At 42.1% G+C, this 19,215-nt stretch overlaps 1 long non-coding RNA gene across 1 annotated transcript in view; it reads left to right on the top strand.

The window, feature by feature from the left end:
- Window positions 1-18,676, top strand: part of LOC149865890 (uncharacterized) — a 166,660-nt gene extending 147,984 nt beyond the window's left edge. The window contains exon 4 of the long non-coding RNA XR_016441562.1: window positions 16,766-18,676. This is a non-coding gene — a long non-coding RNA (uncharacterized LOC149865890). The remainder of the gene's footprint in view (window positions 1-16,765) is intronic.
- Window positions 18,677-19,215: the final 539 nt, after the last annotated feature.

The raw sequence follows: 19,215 nt of genomic DNA, 5'->3' as shown, positions 1-19,215 counted from the left end.
GACTAGGGCCAGCAAAGGCACCAGGGAATTCTTCTCAGCACTTGGGGCAGACATACCGAGCACTGGGAACAGCCCAGTGCCCCCAGATCTGGATGCGAGATAACAGCAAGCTGTTGCTGCAGGCTGGGGCTGGGGCTGGGGCTAGTGGTGGCACTGTGTTGTTCCCAGCACTCAGGGTAGGCATACTGAGCACTGGGAAGTGTCAGTTGGTGCCGCCTCCAGCCTGCAGTGGCAGCCATCTGTCATCCTGCATGCAGATCCAGAGGCACACGCCCCCTGGGAAGAATCCAACACAATCCCCCATCCTGCAACCCTCCTCAGGGATGCAAAGCAGCAAGAGGCACAACCTGCCCCCTGCCCCCACACCCACTGACAGTTGTCATTGTAGCTGGTGCTGGTCGGTCCTGGGGCCACTGCAGTGGGGGATAGGGTAAGTGCAGACAAGCTGTGTCACATCCCATGCCACACAGGATTCTGCTTGCTGTTACTCCCCCCCCAACCCCTGCTGCAGCACCCCAGGAACAGCCAACACCAGCTGTCTGTACCATGGCATGGTGCAGCCCAGTGTGAGAGAGAGAAGGAGCCAGCAGGCTCCAAGGCTCCCAGGCTAAGCGGAGGGTCAGCGGCCACAGGTCCGCGGCCCCAAGGAGCCCGGCAGAAATTCCCCTTACTCCGGTGTGTTGGGAAGGGAGGGCCAACATTTCCCATGCCACTATAAAGGAGAGGCTGGGACTGGAAAGAGGCAGCAAAGCAAAACTGGAAAGAGGAGGAGGAGGAGGAGGAGGAGCACGCCGGAGCAGACTGCAGGGAATGCTGAAAGCCATGTGGAACGCCGGTAGGAGCCTCTGGCAGAGAGCAAAACCCCAGTGGGCTTTTGGAGCCCAGTTTACTGGCCCCTGCGGGGTGTAGAACTTTTTGTTTACTGGCCAGAGCGGCTGAGCCCGGCTTGAGAAGGGTACCGTAAAAGCCCTAATAGAGGGGCACTCGTAACGTTGGGTACCGTAGTCCCTGTAAGAGGGACTGAGGATATGTGGCCGGACCAACTGGTTGGCCACCACCCGGTGGAACAGGCGAGGGTGTAGGGGAGGAGGAGCCCTCAGAAACTCGGGACCTCGCAAGACACCGGGGAGACTCATAATTGGACTACATGCTGAAGACACCTGAACCACTCTGCTAATATCAAGTCGTGGCAGGAAAAACGTATGCATGTAAGACCCCAATTATAGGAGAGGACACCCTAGGCAACTGGCAGGTGGCGTCTGTTAGGTCCACAGGGGGCAGTGATACCCGACACCCACGAGCTGGGATGAGCGGGGACAGGAGGAGTCCAGGCATGGGGGAACAGGTGGAGCATGGTGTAGCCACAGGAACGGCACCCCTCCCCCCCCATCCCTTCCCTAATCCCAGCCTCACTCCCTCCCTCCTTCACCACCTGGGAACATAACCCTATCTCTTAGGGCTGTCCAAAGTTTTGGTAGCTGATTCAATGGCCAAATATCTGAATTGGCCAAATCAAATAGGGACAGTATCTTGAATTACCAAATCAAATTACTGTCCCTCGTATCAGCCAAATCTGAATCCAAATTGAATGCTTGCTGCTTCACACAGGCCTACTGTGCAGCAGTTCATTAGTAATGTGCAGTAGTGTCACAGGGCATGAATCATGATGCAACTCTACTGCACAGTAGTAGTAACAAGCTACTGTGCAGTCAGCATCACCAGGATGCTGGGGGTGCAAATATGAGGTCATCATCTCATGCAGACGTGGCCACTATGTGTCAGTTGCTGGGCTGACCAGGTGTAATTTACTCCCTGAGTCAGTGGCAATGTGTAGAAGGTGCACCCGGGTGCACATGCACCCCCTGAGCTTGGAGGTGTACCCCCAATGAAAAGGCACTCCCAACAATGTCAGCAGCACTTGCAAGTGGTTCCCACTTGCCAGCCTCTGCCCCTGCTGCCGACACTACTGGCTACAGTTGCAGGTGGTCAGTGATCATTGCTGGCCATTGTTACCACTGCTGGTGGTGTCTGCGGGTGGTCGCCAACCCCTGGCTTGAGCTTGCCACCTCCCCTGCCCCCACTGCCCCACACCTGCTGCAGCTGCCATGCTCCCACTGCAGCTGTGCCCCCCTCAGCCACTAGGGGCAAGCATTGTTCATGCCCCCAGTCACCATCTACATGTGCAATTCAGTGTAGTAAGGTATCTCCATATGATAGTACTGTTCCCAACAGTACTATCCTACAGTGGAGTTAATTTACTGTTCCCTAATACCAGCACATGTCTAGACTGTGACTTTACTGAGGAAATATTTAGTCTACTCCACAGTAAATCACACATGTCAATGTACCCAGTCTGTACTGTATATCAGCTAGAAATATCTTTCTTTGAAGCTAAAAATAAATCCATTAAATGGCAGATGGCATTTAAATTATGCAGATTTAAAAGAAACAATCTATCAAATAAACATGAAAATCTCCCAGTTTATTAATTTTAGTCACTGTAAAGCAACTTCTGATCATTCTGTTCATAAACGTAGCAAAGACCAGATTTTCACAACAATTTTGTTAGATCATCTACTTTTTCAATATTTTATTTGTTCTCTGGTAGTTCAATGAAAAAGTTGCATTTTTGATTTAAACAGTGATACTCTAATTTTAGGATATTTAAAGATAGGGGATTATATGATTTCTGTAAATCTTATTTAATGCCACACTGAAACAGAATATAATACAAAGCATTTTTAACTGCCTGAGTATGTCAAAAGTAGGTAACAGAAAAGTCTTATATAATACAACAGGAAAAAAATGACAATGTGAAAATTAATCAAGGAATTAAACTCATTCAGGGGTGCAGAGCACGTTGTAGTACTTGGGGATGGGTGAGCTATCTATAAGGAAGGCTTTAATAGAAAGTTGTTGTAGGAGTACCTGTTTATATATGTATCTACCAGCATTTACCCATCATACAATGGAAGCAAATTAATCCCACCAGTTACTGCAACCTCAGGGCTGAGCCCTTGACTCATACTTAAGTACATTACTTAATGCCCAATGTGAAAGGGAAGGAGGCAGCCTGCCACAGTCTCCCCTGTCACCTACAGTGAATGCTGACAGTGAATAGGCTCCAGCTTGCTTTTTCAGGAGTAGTGTGGCCCTGAAGCTTGGTGGAGAGAAGGGGCAGGACCTGCCAATGAAGCAGCACTGGGAAGAGCAGTGTTGCAGCACGGCAGGGGGCAGAGAAGCCCAAGAGTCTGGGGAGTGTGTGTGGCAGAAGAGCTGCGTGGTGCAGCAGCACATGGGGAAGGAGCTCCAGAGATGGGGCAGAGAGCAGCAGTGGAGGCATGTGGTGGAGCAGCAAGAGATACAGAGACCCCAGGGATAGGGCAGAAAGCTGTGGCAGAGGTACAAGGAGAAAAAAACCCAGAGTTGGGGTGGAGGGCTGCAGTCAAGCCCCAGTCAAGCCATGTGGCAGGGTGGCCTGTGGCACAGAGGCTCTGGAGACGGGGTGGAGAGCCACAGCGGAGGCATGCTGGGGAGAGGCTTCAGAGACAGGGCAGGAGGCCACACCTGAGCCTTGTGATGAAGCAGCACATGGCATGGAGACTCTAGAGAGAGGGCAGAGAGCCATGGTGGAGACGCATGGCAGAGGCTCCAGGAGAGGAACCAGTAAGGAGCTGCTGCAGGGCTGCTGGCCCAGTGGTGCAGAGTGGCAGCAGCAGAGGGGTCATGCCCCAAGAGAAGCAGGCTCAAGGCACCGGGATGGGCGACTGAAGTGCCAGAGGGAGTTACCTCAAAGAGCTGAGAGACACACAGGTCAGAGGGGCCCAAGGTGTGCAGGGTAGCAACTTGCTAGGAAGTGCCCAGACAATACTGTGGGAAAACAGTGAAGAGCTGTAGTGCCTACTGACCCCAAATCAATGAAGAAAAAGGAAAAACTTATAAGAAAATACAAGAGGCACCAAGCCAGAGGCAAACGGCCTGGGGAAATGCCCCAAGGCCTATGACAGTAGATGCTGATCTTTTCCTATTATAGTCCTTATTTATGCACATTTATGGTAAAGTTAGTATCTCAAACTGAGAGAGGTTAGTTCTATTGTTGTGGATTTGAATTAGCAAGAGATGGCCTCCAGTATGGGCCCATACCAAAAACAGCTTGACAGACAGAGGAAAAAGGAATCATCTATGGATGTGGTAAGGACAGGGTAAAGGGGACGTTGGAGCCCCACGAAGAAGCCAGGATGTGAAGGTCCAGAGAGTCACCTGTGGTGAACTGTCTCCCAAAAGATAAGATCAAGTTGTGGCAGGCAAGAAGGAATGGCAACCTAAATAACCAGGTGACACCCACAAGGACCCACCCTGTCATTGCCTATGATTAGGGTGTCAGGCAAGAGGGGACCCAAGCTCTACAGCACATACCAGTGACGCCCATAGACTGTCATGATATATAGGTATGTCACTACTTTACCGAATTACGGCCACAGGGAGATTACATAAGAGTTGGTAACTGTTCCCTTTCATGATTTTTTCCATCCTACAGTTTCACAGCATTAAAAACTGGGGTAAATGAGATGAGCAGGTAAGGAGTAGGGCTGTGCGAGGCTTCGGACCGTGCTTCAGATCCAGAGAAGCTTCAGATGCTTTGGCGTCTGAAGCAGCATGTCTGGACTGAAGCACTGGCTTCTTTAGGCTTTCCAAAGCAGTTCAGAGCTTCCAAACTGCTTCAGAAAACTTCAGAGCCGCTTCAGAGATCCAGCCATAGGGCATAAAGGAGAATCAATGAAATATCTATAACTTTGTTGCTTTTTGTCCAATTTGGATGAAACCTGCAGGGACGGTAGCCTCCACTGCGTGCATGAAACCTTCCAAGTTTCAAGAAGACTGGTGCAGGGGTTTGGGGAGAACTGTGCCCCAAAACTTGTAAGCAAAACATGTCACATGTATGTGTTACACCACAGGGGTAGCCCCTGCTGAGGCCACAAAGTTTCAAGGTGATAGGTACAGGGGTTTGGGGGGAACTGCACCTCAAGCTGCAGACAAGCTAAACTCATGACATAGCTGACACAGGGATGGTGGCCCCTGCTGCAGCTATGACGCCAGCCAGCTGTCAAGGAGATAAGTGCGGGGCTTCTGGGTTCTGGGGCCCTGCATCCCTAGCTGTGAACAGGCAAAATTCATGACATGGGTGCTTGTGCAACTGTGTCTGTCTTGGGGCACATGGTGTGTGTGTGTGGGGGGGGGGGGGAACTACTGCAAGCCTGGCTGCTAAACTACTGTGTTACCAATTACCAATCAATCATGATTCACTCCCAGCACCAGCTCAACACACAGTAGCTACTAGATAATTGGTTAATTAGCAATAATTTACACCTACAAAACGACAGACTAAGGAGAGGAAATAATTAGTACAGACAATCAACTGCCCCAAGACAGAGACAGCTCCAAAGCAGCCAGATATGAAGCTGGATTGAATACCTGCCTACTCGCACAGGCCTTGTAAGGAGTTCACAAATAATGCTCCAAGATTCAAAGAAAGGAATAGGAAAGTACTCCATGTATCAGTAATATAACCAAGTGGGTAATACAAGGAGAGCCAGCTTTTCCTCAGATTCAAAGAACTAAGTCCAAAACAGTTCATTTGTATTAAGAATCAAATCTTTTAAAGAAGATTAAGAAAAGCTTATCTGATCAAGAGCATGTTACACAAAGGGAAAAAAATACTACAGAACAGTTTGCCATATCTCTATATTTTTCAGATGCAGCTGTTAATGCAGGGTGAATCAATTAAGTAGTTGAGTCAAACAAGAAACAATTAGGATGGAACCCTCAAGGTTGATGTTGAAGCAAAAAGAAAATTTTGTCTGACTTCTTAAAATGCTGTCTGGAGCAGGGAGGTCATGCTGTTCTCTGTCCCCAGGGAGCCAGTGGAACTAATTTAGACTCTTTATCTAACAAGGCCACTAACAGGTTAGCTGTTTTCTTTCTCTTACAGTGAATTTAGGTGTTAGAAGAAAGTGTTTGAGAGGAAAGGATCTTTGGGACAAAAAAAAAAGACAACAAGGTTATTTGATCAAACAGGAAAGCTTTTATAAACTTGCTTTAAAATGATAAAGATACATACCTAATATAATCTCACACATTTTTCTGGTGTTTGTCTGTTGCTTTTCTTTTAATCTTGGTAAAACCCTCAGGACACACAGCATAAACCTGATGATCACCTTATACCATAATTTCATTTAAACTTCTGGAGACTAACTGTAGAAGTGATTCATATATGTAACATTGTGTATTTTGGCTTTTCTATCTTGAATACATATCACATCCAAGATAAACCACAAAATAAGTAGTAACATAAATAGTGTGAGATTGATAAATGGATAGGAGTCAGAGGGAAGAAAAAGTATCTATCAATTTGTAAAAAAGATATAATTAATAGAGTGAATCTATCAACTTCATATACCCCATCATCAGCTTACAGTGCCCATTTACTGGACTGTATCATTGGACTGTTAGTGGGGAAGGTACTGGGTTGAATGGAAAAGATTGTTTTTGTTAGTTGATTGTAGATCTCTTCTTTCAAGAGAGTAAGAAGATTCAAGTATAAACAAGTAATAGATAAGAAGGAGAAAATATTAAATGAGGCTGTGGAAGGAACTGATAGACACAGAGAAAAATAAAGATAATTGACACTTTTGGCAGAGCATTAATTAACTTAATCCCTAACAAGAATATCCTTGAAAATTTTTAACAACCTACTGAAACCCAGTGAGAGTTGGCTACTTCCTGAAAGAAATGTTATCTATCATGTATCACAAGTAAAACACTACCTTATCTCTGCATCTCAAGTAAGAATATATATCCCTACTGAGTAATGGTAAGATCCCTGGCCTTGATGTTCTTCCCCCAGAAATCTTCAGGAAATTAATTGATAGGTAGTACCCAATTTCTATTTTTTTAAACAATAATTTCTTTTAAAAGGTTTTTATCCTAAGCATTGAAACCAAAATATAACTCTCCTAATATTTAAAACATAGAGATTAGAAATAGGGCTGTGCAAAACAGCACTGTTTCAGTTTGCCTTCCATTTGCCATTTCAAAGGGACAGTGTTTCGTGACATTTTGTTTCATTTTGTTTTGAAGTACTGTTCTATTTAATTTCATCAAAACTGTTTCGCTGTTTTGATGTGTTTTGACATTTTGCCCATAGGCTATAATGGGGAATCATGAAAATGCCTATAACTTTGGCATTTCATTCTTCTCAGCACTCAGTAGCAGTGCTGGGAGGGCAGGTTGGAGCACAGCCCTGGCTCTCCCCTCCTTCTGCTGCCAGGCTGCACTTGGAGCATGCCAGTGCCTCTCTGCCATCTCATGCTGCCTCCTGCCGCTAGGCTCAGTTCCCTGGGGCTGCGGTGCCTCCAGCCACTGGTCTCTGCTTGCCAAGGCTGCACTTGGTTCCAGGGCTGTATTCCAAGTGGCTCTGCCAACCCCATGAAGCTCAGCCCAGTGGCAGGAGGTGGCCGGAGAGCCAGTGGTGGAGCTGCTTGGAGCACAGGCCTGGTGAGCACAGCCTGGCGGTGGGAGGCTCCACAGCCCCACAGAGCTGAGCCTGGGGGTGGGAGGTGGCCAAGAGCCACTGGTCAGGGCTGCACTCAGAGCGGCTCCACCACTGGCTCTCTGCTGCCTCCCGCCACTAGGCTGTGCTCACCAGGGTTGCACTTGGGGCTGTGCTCACAGTGGCTCTGCCACTGGCTTTCCTGCCATCTCCTACCAGGCTGAGCTCCATGGGGCTCACAGAGCCACTTGGAGTGCAGCCCTGGCTCTCCCCTGCCTCCCGCCACCAGGCTGCTTCAAAACTTGAAAGTTTTGAAAAGTTTCAAGTGTCCTCATTTCGTTTTGTAGCTGTTTCAAAGCCTGTTGTTTCATTTCAATTTTGCTGTTTCAAGCTTGAAATGTGTCAAAACAGCTTCGAAATGAAACACCCCTTGAAATGTTGCACAGCCCTAGTTAGAATTTCTGTAGCATATCATCCTATTAGTCTCATTCATATTCCAGCCAAAATATACATTTACTCTCTGATATACAAACACGTTTTTCTGAAAATAACATTCTGAGAGAAGAACAGGCTGGTTGTACAGAAAGTTATTCTTGCATGGATCGTTGCTTAGCGTTGCATTATTTGGCATCAAAATATACAAATAGTTTATATGAAGACTTCATAGATCTAATGGGAGTTTTAGACTCCATAGACTGATTAACATTCTGGAAGAAACTGGAAGTGGCATCAATGGTTAAGCTTTCTTACAATTAATTGCTGCTTACTATACAAATACAGCATCAATGTTACGGGATCAGTGGTGCCTTATCTAGTAGTTTTCTAGGATAGGGGTATGATGAAAATATCTGCTTGTTCCACTATTTTTAATCTATCTCAGAATGATCTAAAACATATGCTAGCAGGAGCTCCATTCCTGGTACCTATTCTATTGAAGGAGTCTATCTCCATCTTACTTTATGTAGATGACTTGTTACTAATGTCACAGTCCCAGACAGGTCTCCAAAGGTTACTAGATGCTTTTGAGCAGTATTATGTTTTAAATAGCTTGGAAATCAATAATGTTAAATCCAAGGTACTGTACTATACTATGTTTGTTTGTTTTTTAAATTAAAGGGTAAAATGGGTAAGGTTTTCTCAGAAAAATAAATTGGAGGTGTTAGTCTCGTTTAAATACCTTGGAATCTATTTAATAAAAACCTGAGCTGACATAAGCACATTGAAAAGTTGTGTGTTAAAGCAAAACAGGCCTTGGATGGAGTTTTATCCTTCTACAAAAATACCAGTAAAAAGGTGGTACTGGCAACACTAAATGTACATGCAGGCATTACATTTAGATTGATGGGCATTTAGGTTGATCTAAAGGCCCATCTGTGTAGATGTTCTGGGAGGTAAATTCAAGCAAAAAATGGTGTGCCTGATATAAATTAGTTCATCTGAGAAGAAGAATTAACTTGGCTTGAAATGCGTTAACCCTATCTATTGAACACCTTTCCGCATTCTGAGCGCAGCCCCAGGACTGGGAAAGCACAGCCGCTTACCCCAGTTATGGGGCTTTAATCTTTCTACCTGCCCTGACCAGGCTATTTTTGGCCCCCTGACCCTTCCTCACTGCCTCCAAACTGAAAATTTCGCCCTGTGGACCCACCAATCCCTCTGCAGGCCCACCGCATCCCCACCCCACCAACATCTCCCACAGATTCTCTCCTTCCCCCACCTGAGTTATTCACTCCGGTTCCCCCACACAGCTCCCAGCAGCAGTTAATAGCTATATACTGTGCTTTCTCAGTCTCTTTTCATGTGGTTTAAAGCAAAAGCCACATGAATGTAGATCAGCTGCAATGAACACCTGTACACACACTAAACATCTATTTTATTATATGAGTGCTGACTCTATGGTTTATTTAAAAAAGTAAAAAATCTAATTACTTTCTAAGGCAGCTTGCATCTCTATCCAAATTTTACAAGAGGAACACATTGTGATCTGACATGAGGCTGCTTATTGTGCTAACTCTAAATGACTAGATACAAATCAGAACCTGTACCCCTAGCAGATGCCCTAAGAAGTGCATTTTAGAAGTCTCTCTTCTCCCAGGTAAACAAATAGTTGCCCAGTTAAATAACACATATTCTTCTCTAGACAAATGACTTAGGAAATGTACTGAAAGTCACCAATCTGATATCCCTTCTATATTTAGAAGAAGAGACAAATTCAAGAGCTAAAGATGTCAGCATGCAGACAGATATGCAGGCACTGAGATCTTCTTAAACTTCTACTTTTTTAATATTCATAAATAACTCTTTTGGTTTAGAAACCTTCCTATCTGAATTATAAAACCACAAAAAATAAGAGGCCATGACTCTACTGTAGTTTACTCAAATGAAATGTGCAGTTGTTATGGCCATGTGTTGTCTGACCCATATACGGACAGGGTTTGTTCTTGGAGGAAGAATGAAATAAATTACTATTTGTGGTCTTGCTCATTCTTTGAAGAAAGAAGAAGAAAATTGGGCTACCAAGGATAAAAACAGGTTAGTTCCTTTCTAATAACTTACAGCCTGTTCTAGTATCTCTGGGTGAATTTGCATTTCTTGTACAAAGAATAAGGGCCAAAATAAAATAAAATTCCCATTTTTTTTATTTGTTGTTTTATTTTCTCTATTTTTGTATGATATACTTTGTTTTTATTTTGTTTTAATGGTAGAATGTTATAATCTTACTACATGGTTTTACCAATAACCATACTTTATATTTTTATTAATATATTATATATTGCATTTATATTTATTGTATTTATCATTTTATTATCTATTATATTTTTTGCCATTTTTACTATATTGTTTTAGCAAAAGCTGTAAATAAACTACTACTAGTATTAGTTTTCATGTTTAGTACATTTGCTGGTGTGGTTACTTTAAAAGTTCAATAGGTTTATAATACAACAAGGCATGGGCAAACTGTAATGTGTATTATTACCTTAACTTGGAGGTTTTGTAGTCTGAATCTCATATTAAGTATGGCATAACCTTTATAAAAGATTTATTATGAAAAAGGGAAATGCCATTGACCTTCTGTGCTTTATTTATTTTTGTTATGGCAAGTTGGTTTCAATGACAGGCCTACACATTATAGAAACAAATTTCATCATTAAAAATCTCTCTCAGTTCACTGTTTATATGGTGCTCAAGAGCTCTCTAAAGTCAGCAGATATATTACCATGAAATCTGATATTCAGAGGCCATAGTCCTAATTTATATCCTCCATTATAGGAATGGCACTAATAGGACTAGGGGCAGATTCTCCATGCATGTTTACAATAGACAGCTATCAACACATCTGTGTTGAATCTGAATCTTTCTCTAATTCAGTCATTCTTCTAGGACAAATACTCTAAGAATATATTTTAAAATCAGAACATTTGAGTGTTACTTGAGGCACTTTCTCTTTTAATTTTGGAATTGGAGGGTAAAATTATAGGGTAAAGAAATTTCAATAAATTAAAGTCAGGGTGTTACTGGTTTTGTCTCTGTTGTAATGATGCTTCCTTCTGAAAGCAAATGATTGGATTCTGCAAAGCACAAGAGTAGTTCTGTGATTTCAAGAGGTTGCAACAAAGACAATTTTATAGATTTTCTGCAAATTAACATGAAGCATTGAGGCATTAATGAGAAAATCTAAAATATTTTTTGGAAGTTAAATATCAAAATATACCAGCGCAGAGCATGCAGCTGTGATTGTTCATTTCCTGGATATGTATTCTGTAAAAGAAGGAACACAAATATGAACACCTTTTCTTTAGCAGAAAAAAATTAAGATCAATGTTGACCAATTAAGATCATGATCAAGGAAAAATGGTTTCTTGTATGTAATATAGAGCAAACAGGACTACATAAAATGAATTGCAGTTATGCAGATGCAATGGTAATGCACTGAAAGTCAATAATAATTTTACCTGGGTAACAATACTAAGATTTCACCTTACAATTTTCATGAGAGATTTCTCTTTTTATATATATACCAACTCAGAAATGTTATTAAATTCTCTGATTGGCCACAGGTTTAGAAATGCAAATTCCAAATACATTCTAAATTACAGTTTAATCACACTTTTGCCATATTAAAACTAATATATTTAGTAAAAGGAATATTAATGCCCATTGTATTTTAGTATAGTGTTATAAAACCATTGATGATATTAAATGAAAACATGACCCGAGTTTTGCTGATTGCCAAGTATCCTGGACACTTCTAAACAAATGCTTTACTTTTTCACGTGGTACTTATAAAATCTCAGAAGCTGTAAGAGAAGCTTCTGCATGCATGATAACTTAAAGTGTATCTGAGGATTCAAGTTAGTGCACGCAGATGCATGGACAGTTCCAGAATCACAGGCATCGGTATGTGTCCACACTCCTTTGAACTGTGTGGGACCTGCGTAATGAAGAGATCTCATTGTGCATGTGCCACATGACCAAGGTGGTGTGGCCCCACCTGTTGCTTTGATCTTGGATGCCAGTGAGCTATTAGAACTCACCGGCATGTCAACACAGCTCCCCATATGCTGTGGTCTCTATGGCTACAGACAGACATTCAAAAAGCTTAAGCCTGAATTGACTCAATCTTTGTAGGTCAGCCTAACCTGCAAAGCTTGAGCTGATTTGGAGGTGGATAGACATTCTGTTTTTATTCCAGACATGCAGGCACACGTCTGAGGTGGCTCCGGCTAGAAGCTGGGGAGCGCTAGAGCAGCCCTCCCTTTATTTTACAGTGCTAAGCTAAGGAGAGGTGTGGCCAGGCTCCAACAGGATGCTTTGATTAGCCCAGCAGGGAATTAATAACAGTGTTTATCCCCCCCAACCCCCAGTGTTTATCACCCCATTAAGGAAACAACAGAGGGACATTATCAGCTACCTGTTGATTATGCCTTTGTCACAGCACGGACATGAGCCAGCACGTGGTCTGCTAGCTAATAGGCAAATACCTCTTAGCAGGGCATTGTGGAGGGGAGAATTCCTACTTAGCAGGGAGTGGTGAGAGGGTTGGGGGGGAGCAGCCTGCAAGTCTCTGCTGGAGCTGCAACCAGGGAGCAGGGGAGCAGGGCCAGCTCTGCTGTGGAGCCCAGCCCAGAGAGCATGCTGGGATGTTGGGGGTGTCTGGTTTAACTTAAACCAGCAAGGGGTCTGGGACAGACATTGCATAAACTGGTTTGAGCCAAATCCATTAAGTCTGATACTACATTCAACCAGGTTTATCTCAAACTGGTTTCAGCCATTTTCAAACTGGTTTGTGTGCACTGAACAAGTTTAAACCAGCTTCTGATCACTTAAACTGGTTTATATGTAATGTCTGTCCCTAGCCTATGAGCTGCTTGGCTTAGGGTCTGCCTAGAGTCCTAGCTTTTTCAGCTCAGGGTGTGGCTGCTGTTTGGTCTTCCCCTACTTCTTCCCCCTGTCTCAATTCAGCAGCAGGGGAAAGGAGGGAATGAGTGGGACTGGAAACAGAGAAGACTCCAGAGCTTCTTGGAAGCAGGGACTCCAGGCAGAGCAGCCAGTGAAATCATAGAGCTCACAGAACCTGCAGAGGTCCTAGCAGAAGCCCTGCTGACATGCTGGTGAGCTCTGAGAGGCTGTGGGAAAGCTCCGTATGCCACCATACCCCCTCTGGATCTGTCTCTGTGTGGACATCTGCACTTGAATATGTTCAGGTACAATGTTGACTGTTATTCAAATGATTCACTCTACCTTCAGCTTGTTCATTCTTATCTCTTCGTGCCATGTATTAAATCCTCATAGATTTCAAATCTGGATAGGAACAGATGCATTTCAAATCACAGGTAATGTAGGACTATCAACAAATGCTTTTTAAGAATGTTGTCTTTTTGAAATTTCTGATCTGGATGATTCTATTGTCACAGGATTAACAAACAGACTGTTTGATGGACTGTCCTTTTTAAATTAAGATGATGACAATTGATATAACTAGCCTATGATGTGGCAATACATTACATTGAAATGTGAGGAAATAGTAGGCCAGTCATGATAACCTTGACCTGAATCTGCAATAAAAGAAAATTAAGAGCAATTTTTGGTGTTCCTTTCAATATATAAAGCAGATGGTTTCAATACTACAAAGACATGAACAGATAAAACTATAAAAACATGACAAGAAATGAGGACAGTAATAAGAAACAGGCACTAGAGATGGACTGCCACTTAAATCTTTATTTGTTGTTCTGTGATTTTTTTTTTTTAAGTGTCTCTGCAGTATACTCATAACAGAATTATACCAGATTTTATAAATGAGGAGGAAAAAGTGTTCACATCTTATGTCACTAAACTGATTAACTGCAGCAGTTATCTTCTATTGACATAGCAGCACTCATCCTAATTCATTGTCAGAATAAGGACTTCTATAGTTAATCCACAGGGGTCATAAATCTTAGCAACTCCTTAATTATTGTTTGTGTGTGACCACATCTAAGATAGACAATGACAAACTTCCAACAATACTAATGGAAAAGAAACAAAACAAAACACTGTTGCATCCTGAAAATGACAAGAAAAGGAAGTAATTACACATAATGAATTTTGGTCAATATACCAGCATTTGGCCTCCCAGCTTGCATGAAGTCCCAGGAGAAATTTCCATAAAGACTCAGTTTCTTTCTTCAATGAGGTAAGGATAAAGTATTAGAAATATTAATACAGAGAGAGTAGGAAAGCTGTCCAGAAATTGCTCTTATGGCTTGGGTTCTTCATCTAGAACCTCTTCTTCTGTTTTGGGACTCTGCAGTCCAGCATCCTAGCCCCTGAAACTACTTCTCAGAACTGAAATCCCTGCAAGGTCCCACCAAAGCCATGAGCACTCTGGGTTACAGTGAGCACATCTACATGAGTTGTTTACTATGGCGCTTCCTAATTAACACTAAGTCTCAGCACTAATATGTATGGCCCTACTAAGCTGCAGTAAACTAGCTAATTCCACTGGAGATTGGCACTTGTAAACAGAAATACTCTCCTACAACACAGCGTGCTTTACTATGCAGCAATTCTTGTGTAGATGCTGATGGGGCTGGCTGGGGCACGAGGGTGCTTCAGTGAGGGAGCTGCCTGCTGGTTAGCCCCACACTGGAGCACCCTTGTGCCCCAGCCAGCCTGTCCTCAGCATGGTGAGTTGGGTCAGAGCAGGCCTGGGGTGGCAGGCTGACCCCCAATCTCCTGTCAGCTGGGGCTGCTTTAACCCAGCTCAACATGCTGTGGTCCCAGGCACACATGTAAAAACGTTTAGCCCAGGAGAAATAAACTCTGGCACAATATGTGTCAGAGTTTATTGTGTTGCATTAATTTCATGTGTATATAGACCCAGGGTCACACTTTTTAGACTTTGAAACAGTTGAAAGCAAGACACGCTCAGGCTTTACTGAGGACTCTGAGGTAATCCCATTCTACTTAATGATAAATAACAAAAGGTACAGAGTTCTGGAGGTAAGTGCAAGTAAAACTCTCTCTCTCTCTGGTATCTTCACCAGACCAAAAAACATTTTGGTCATAAATATATGTATCTTGAAAATTGTATTTGATCATCCATACCCTGTACTTTAGTGGTTCAATAAATCTGAACTTGGACTTAGCTCTGTTTGGTCCAAATACATGATACTTAGAATGCTAAGCTAATTCAGGTTTTAAACAGTTTTCAAGATAAACACGTGAGATTTAGATCTGAATAGTAGAAAATTAGAGACAAATTTTAGATGCCACATATTAAACTATGAAGATACACCCCTGAATACCTCACAGTCAGAAACATATTTTAGGTTGGTTTTACTTTGCCTTTAATATTATTTTTATATGTATCGAGAACAGAATTAGCTACGGATAAAAAGCAACAAAGGAGAAATATAGTGATTTGGAGAGTTGATGGGATCAAGAGACTTTCAACTGTGAGTCACCAGTTAGAATCCAGCCTAGAAAGTCATTATCTAGCTGTCTGTCTTCTGATGAAGTGAGTTAGTGCCCCAGTACAGGTCATGGAGAAAACTGTATTTCATATTACCAAAGAGCATTTTTCACCTTTGGATAATCATCTGAGGACAGAGGCCCTGAATCATGGTTGCCCTACAGCTTCTTGATGCACCTCTGCCTGTATGAAAGGGTTATAAAGCTGCCGTTAAGTGGGAACAGATGATTGAGCTGTGAAGAGAGTTCAAAGCCACTCAGTAGGGAGTCCAAAAGTAGGCTATTGCATTCCTATTTTTCAGCTACTCCTGATTAGTACCGCTGTCCCTTTAAACTATATGCAGTGGTAGCAGGATTTCACTGGCAGAAGAGGATCTACAACTCCTGTATTTGCATTGCCAGTATGATCTCCTCTAGGATAAAGATACAACATTTGAGCCAAAAAGCAAAGATCGCCCCAGTCTTTGAAAAAGGTAAATCATGCAGTTACCAAAGAAAACTCCTATCTCCCCTGGGGCTGTGACCGTGATTCAAGATAGGAATCAAGATGCAATTGATTGTAGGCAGTGTAATGAGTTTAGTAAACCCAAAGCTGTAACGCTGCTGTTTATCCAGGTGCTCCTGATTATTGTTCCTATAATTTTGCCCACTAATGTCATTTTGTGATCCCTTTTAGTAAAGCCTACATAAGCACCTTAGCAGTAGTAAATGAATTGGTAGAGGCTGTCTTCCTTTAATGCATGCTACATAATACACATGACTAATTATTTAATTGCCCCTGTAATGCTTTTCATTTTGTGTGGAAATTATGGGCTCTACCCACACAAATTTGTCCTTGAAATTGCAAAATGCATAACTTAACTGAAAATTCCACCCACATTGCACTCACATTGCGTAAATATTTTTATACTTCCTGAACAACTTCATTCTTGCACTGTTTATTGAACTATGTCAATTCCATACATGTTTTAAGAGTTAAAGTTCATGCTTAACATTTAACCATCAGCACACACCTACTCTAGCTCTCAAATGGCAATCATTACTGAAATTCAGCTTCACTACAATTATATAATGAAAAAAAATAATAGTCACTCAGCTGAAATGTCTAGTTTCCCTTATTTCCATTAGTTCCTTCCTTTTATCTCTTTTGTCAAAACACCATTTGAAATGCACCTTGGGGCAAGGTATATTATATCAATGATAACGTCCTAAATTTTTAAAAATGACATCAGAATATTTGTATGTTTGTCTCTTTCCTAGGTCATGGATCATTTCAAACAAAATGCTGAAAGCCTGTCATCCCACTGGTCATCAAGTGTCAGGACATGTCTGACTCAGAAGTCATTATTGCTATTGTCATGAAAGTCAGAATCTAGTCCAGTTTTTAACACCACAGATTTTACCTATTGCTCATTCAGAAAGTGAAAAAAGACTCAAGGAGCTTCCTTGCTTTTGCGCTATAACTCCTCTCCATCCCACCCTTTCACATTGTTAAATTGTACTCTCTTATATAAGCACCGTCTTCTATATATTTTCCTGCTACCACACCTCCAGGGATAAAAATTAAGAGGGTTCCCACCCATTTCAATTACAATTTTCTCTGTTCTTTTTACTGAGTGAAGAAACCATCCTTGTTATTAGTGCTAATAAACATGCTATATATAAAATATGGCATATAGCAGACCCTCTTCAACAATAGAGAGAAGGCCAAATTAGTCATTTGGGTACAACGCTGTACAAGTGGGGGTCTAGAGTTCCCTCCTTCATATGGTAAGGAATGGTCTCTGAACCTTGTTGTGCAAATAAGGGTGGAAATTGTGGTAGCTCTTTAGATACTACAGTTTATTCTTAGCTGAGTAAAGTAAGTGGTCTGGCTGGGGTAAAGAGTATAGAGTATAGTTTGTCTCCAAAGGTTGCACAAGGCTGCTCTAATTTGCTCCATGACTTGAGCTGGATCCTGGAACAAATCCTTCAATCCACTGATTTTTGTACCAGTACAGCTCAGCCAGAAGTGAAGATTGAAGCTCCAAGACGCAGAATATCTCCCTATATAGAACTGGCATACCCAATCCAGATAATGATGCCTTCAAGCTAGTGTCTTGACTCTAGCCTTAGGATAGTATTTATTAACATTGTATGCCACAACGTAGGAGGGACTGGTATCAGATTTCAGTCCTGATCTTGAATTCATGTGTGTTTGCATTGGATCTGAAACCAGAAAAAGGGCCTGTTTTCTGGATTCTGCTGTGAGTGATATGAAAAAAAAATGCAATGATTGCAACCCATAATATTAGGTATCTTATGAGTGTTGCTTATCATGTGATGCTAATCATGGTGATGCTTATCATGGTGCCTCTCTGCCTGCTTCTGACATCTGATACCTCCAGGGATGAGGACAGCTTTATCTACGCATCAAAAAACAACTCACACAAAAGGACTCTCACAGACCCAGTGAAACATACTTCCAGCCTAAAACTTTCCCTGTGCAAAATGGAGTTTATTTTCTACCTACGGGAATTTTTACAATCTTTGATTTCTCCGCAGCCTGAAAAAGGCTGCGTGTGCCTAAAAGCTTGCAAAGACAGAGAATTTTTTGTGCTATTTTTAGTTGGTCTAATCAAAAGTATCACCTCTGAACCAAGAGTTTTAGAGTTTTGTATTTCTCTTTTTGTTTATCATATGATATTTTCATTTATTAGGGCAGTAATCCTTCATTCAACTGATGTTTGTGGTTACCTGACTCACTAACCTTAGCCTAATCATTTTCCTAATTTTTTTGAAACTGAATACTACCTCCCTGATACCATATACTGCTTGTTCTTGTATAAGTCATTAGAATGTTTATGGCTTGTCTCACTTCTTGCAAAATTTCTCTGGGTGTTGTGTCAGGATCTTTTTGTATTCTTTATTCTTTATTATTCCTTTATTATTTCTTCTGGTGCTGTCTTTGCTTTCTATGCCTTTTACAGGCCGATAATGGCTGACAACAACAATGGCAGAAATCTATTATAAACTAATAAACATAATAGAGCAGTACAGACAAGGAAAGTCTTATTATTCGTTACGTCCTGAAGTGTTCTGCAGAATTTAAAATCATTTGCCCATTTTAGTTTTAAGGATATATTTTGGATAAAACAGATGCTTGGGTAACTGCACTCATTTAATGATAATTGGGTGGGAGGGCTGTCTGCCATGACTAATTTTTGTGATTTTCAATAAACACATAAGCTAGTAATGTTTAAAGATTTTTGCTTAATACTTTGTCACTGGCAAACACCAGTATGTAATCGCCTATGAATTAAAGCCTTATATCAACTTCTATTACTTCTATTATGTTTATGAATCGTATCACTCAATGTACTTGTTGATATAAATATTAATACAAATTTTATATTAACGCTGCTTCACACAGTCCTATTGCAGATTTTAAGAAACCAGCCTTTGCTTATGGAACCTATGCATAATTTGGTAAGAGGTTTACTTTTTCTTCCTGTTTCTCAATCTAGTGGCCAGGTCTGGACAACAGAGCAGCTGTTCTGCAGCTGCTCCCAATACTCACTGCCTCCCCTCCCTCACACATGGATTTTTGGTATCATAGTTATAAGGTTGTTAAAAGCTCAGCACCTCTCCCCCACCTCTCTCCTGGCCCTCCTAACCCTGTTCTTCCTGTCTGCTGAAATAAGGGAAGAATATAAGGTTTCTAGTGGCTC

This window comes from Crocodylus siamensis, chromosome 4 (genome assembly GCF_052110815.1).
Source record: "Crocodylus siamensis isolate JL-2025a chromosome 4, ASM5211081v1, whole genome shotgun sequence".
NCBI lineage: Eukaryota > Metazoa > Chordata > Crocodylia > Crocodylidae > Crocodylus > Crocodylus siamensis.
This window is presented reverse-complemented; position numbering and strand designations above follow the sequence as displayed.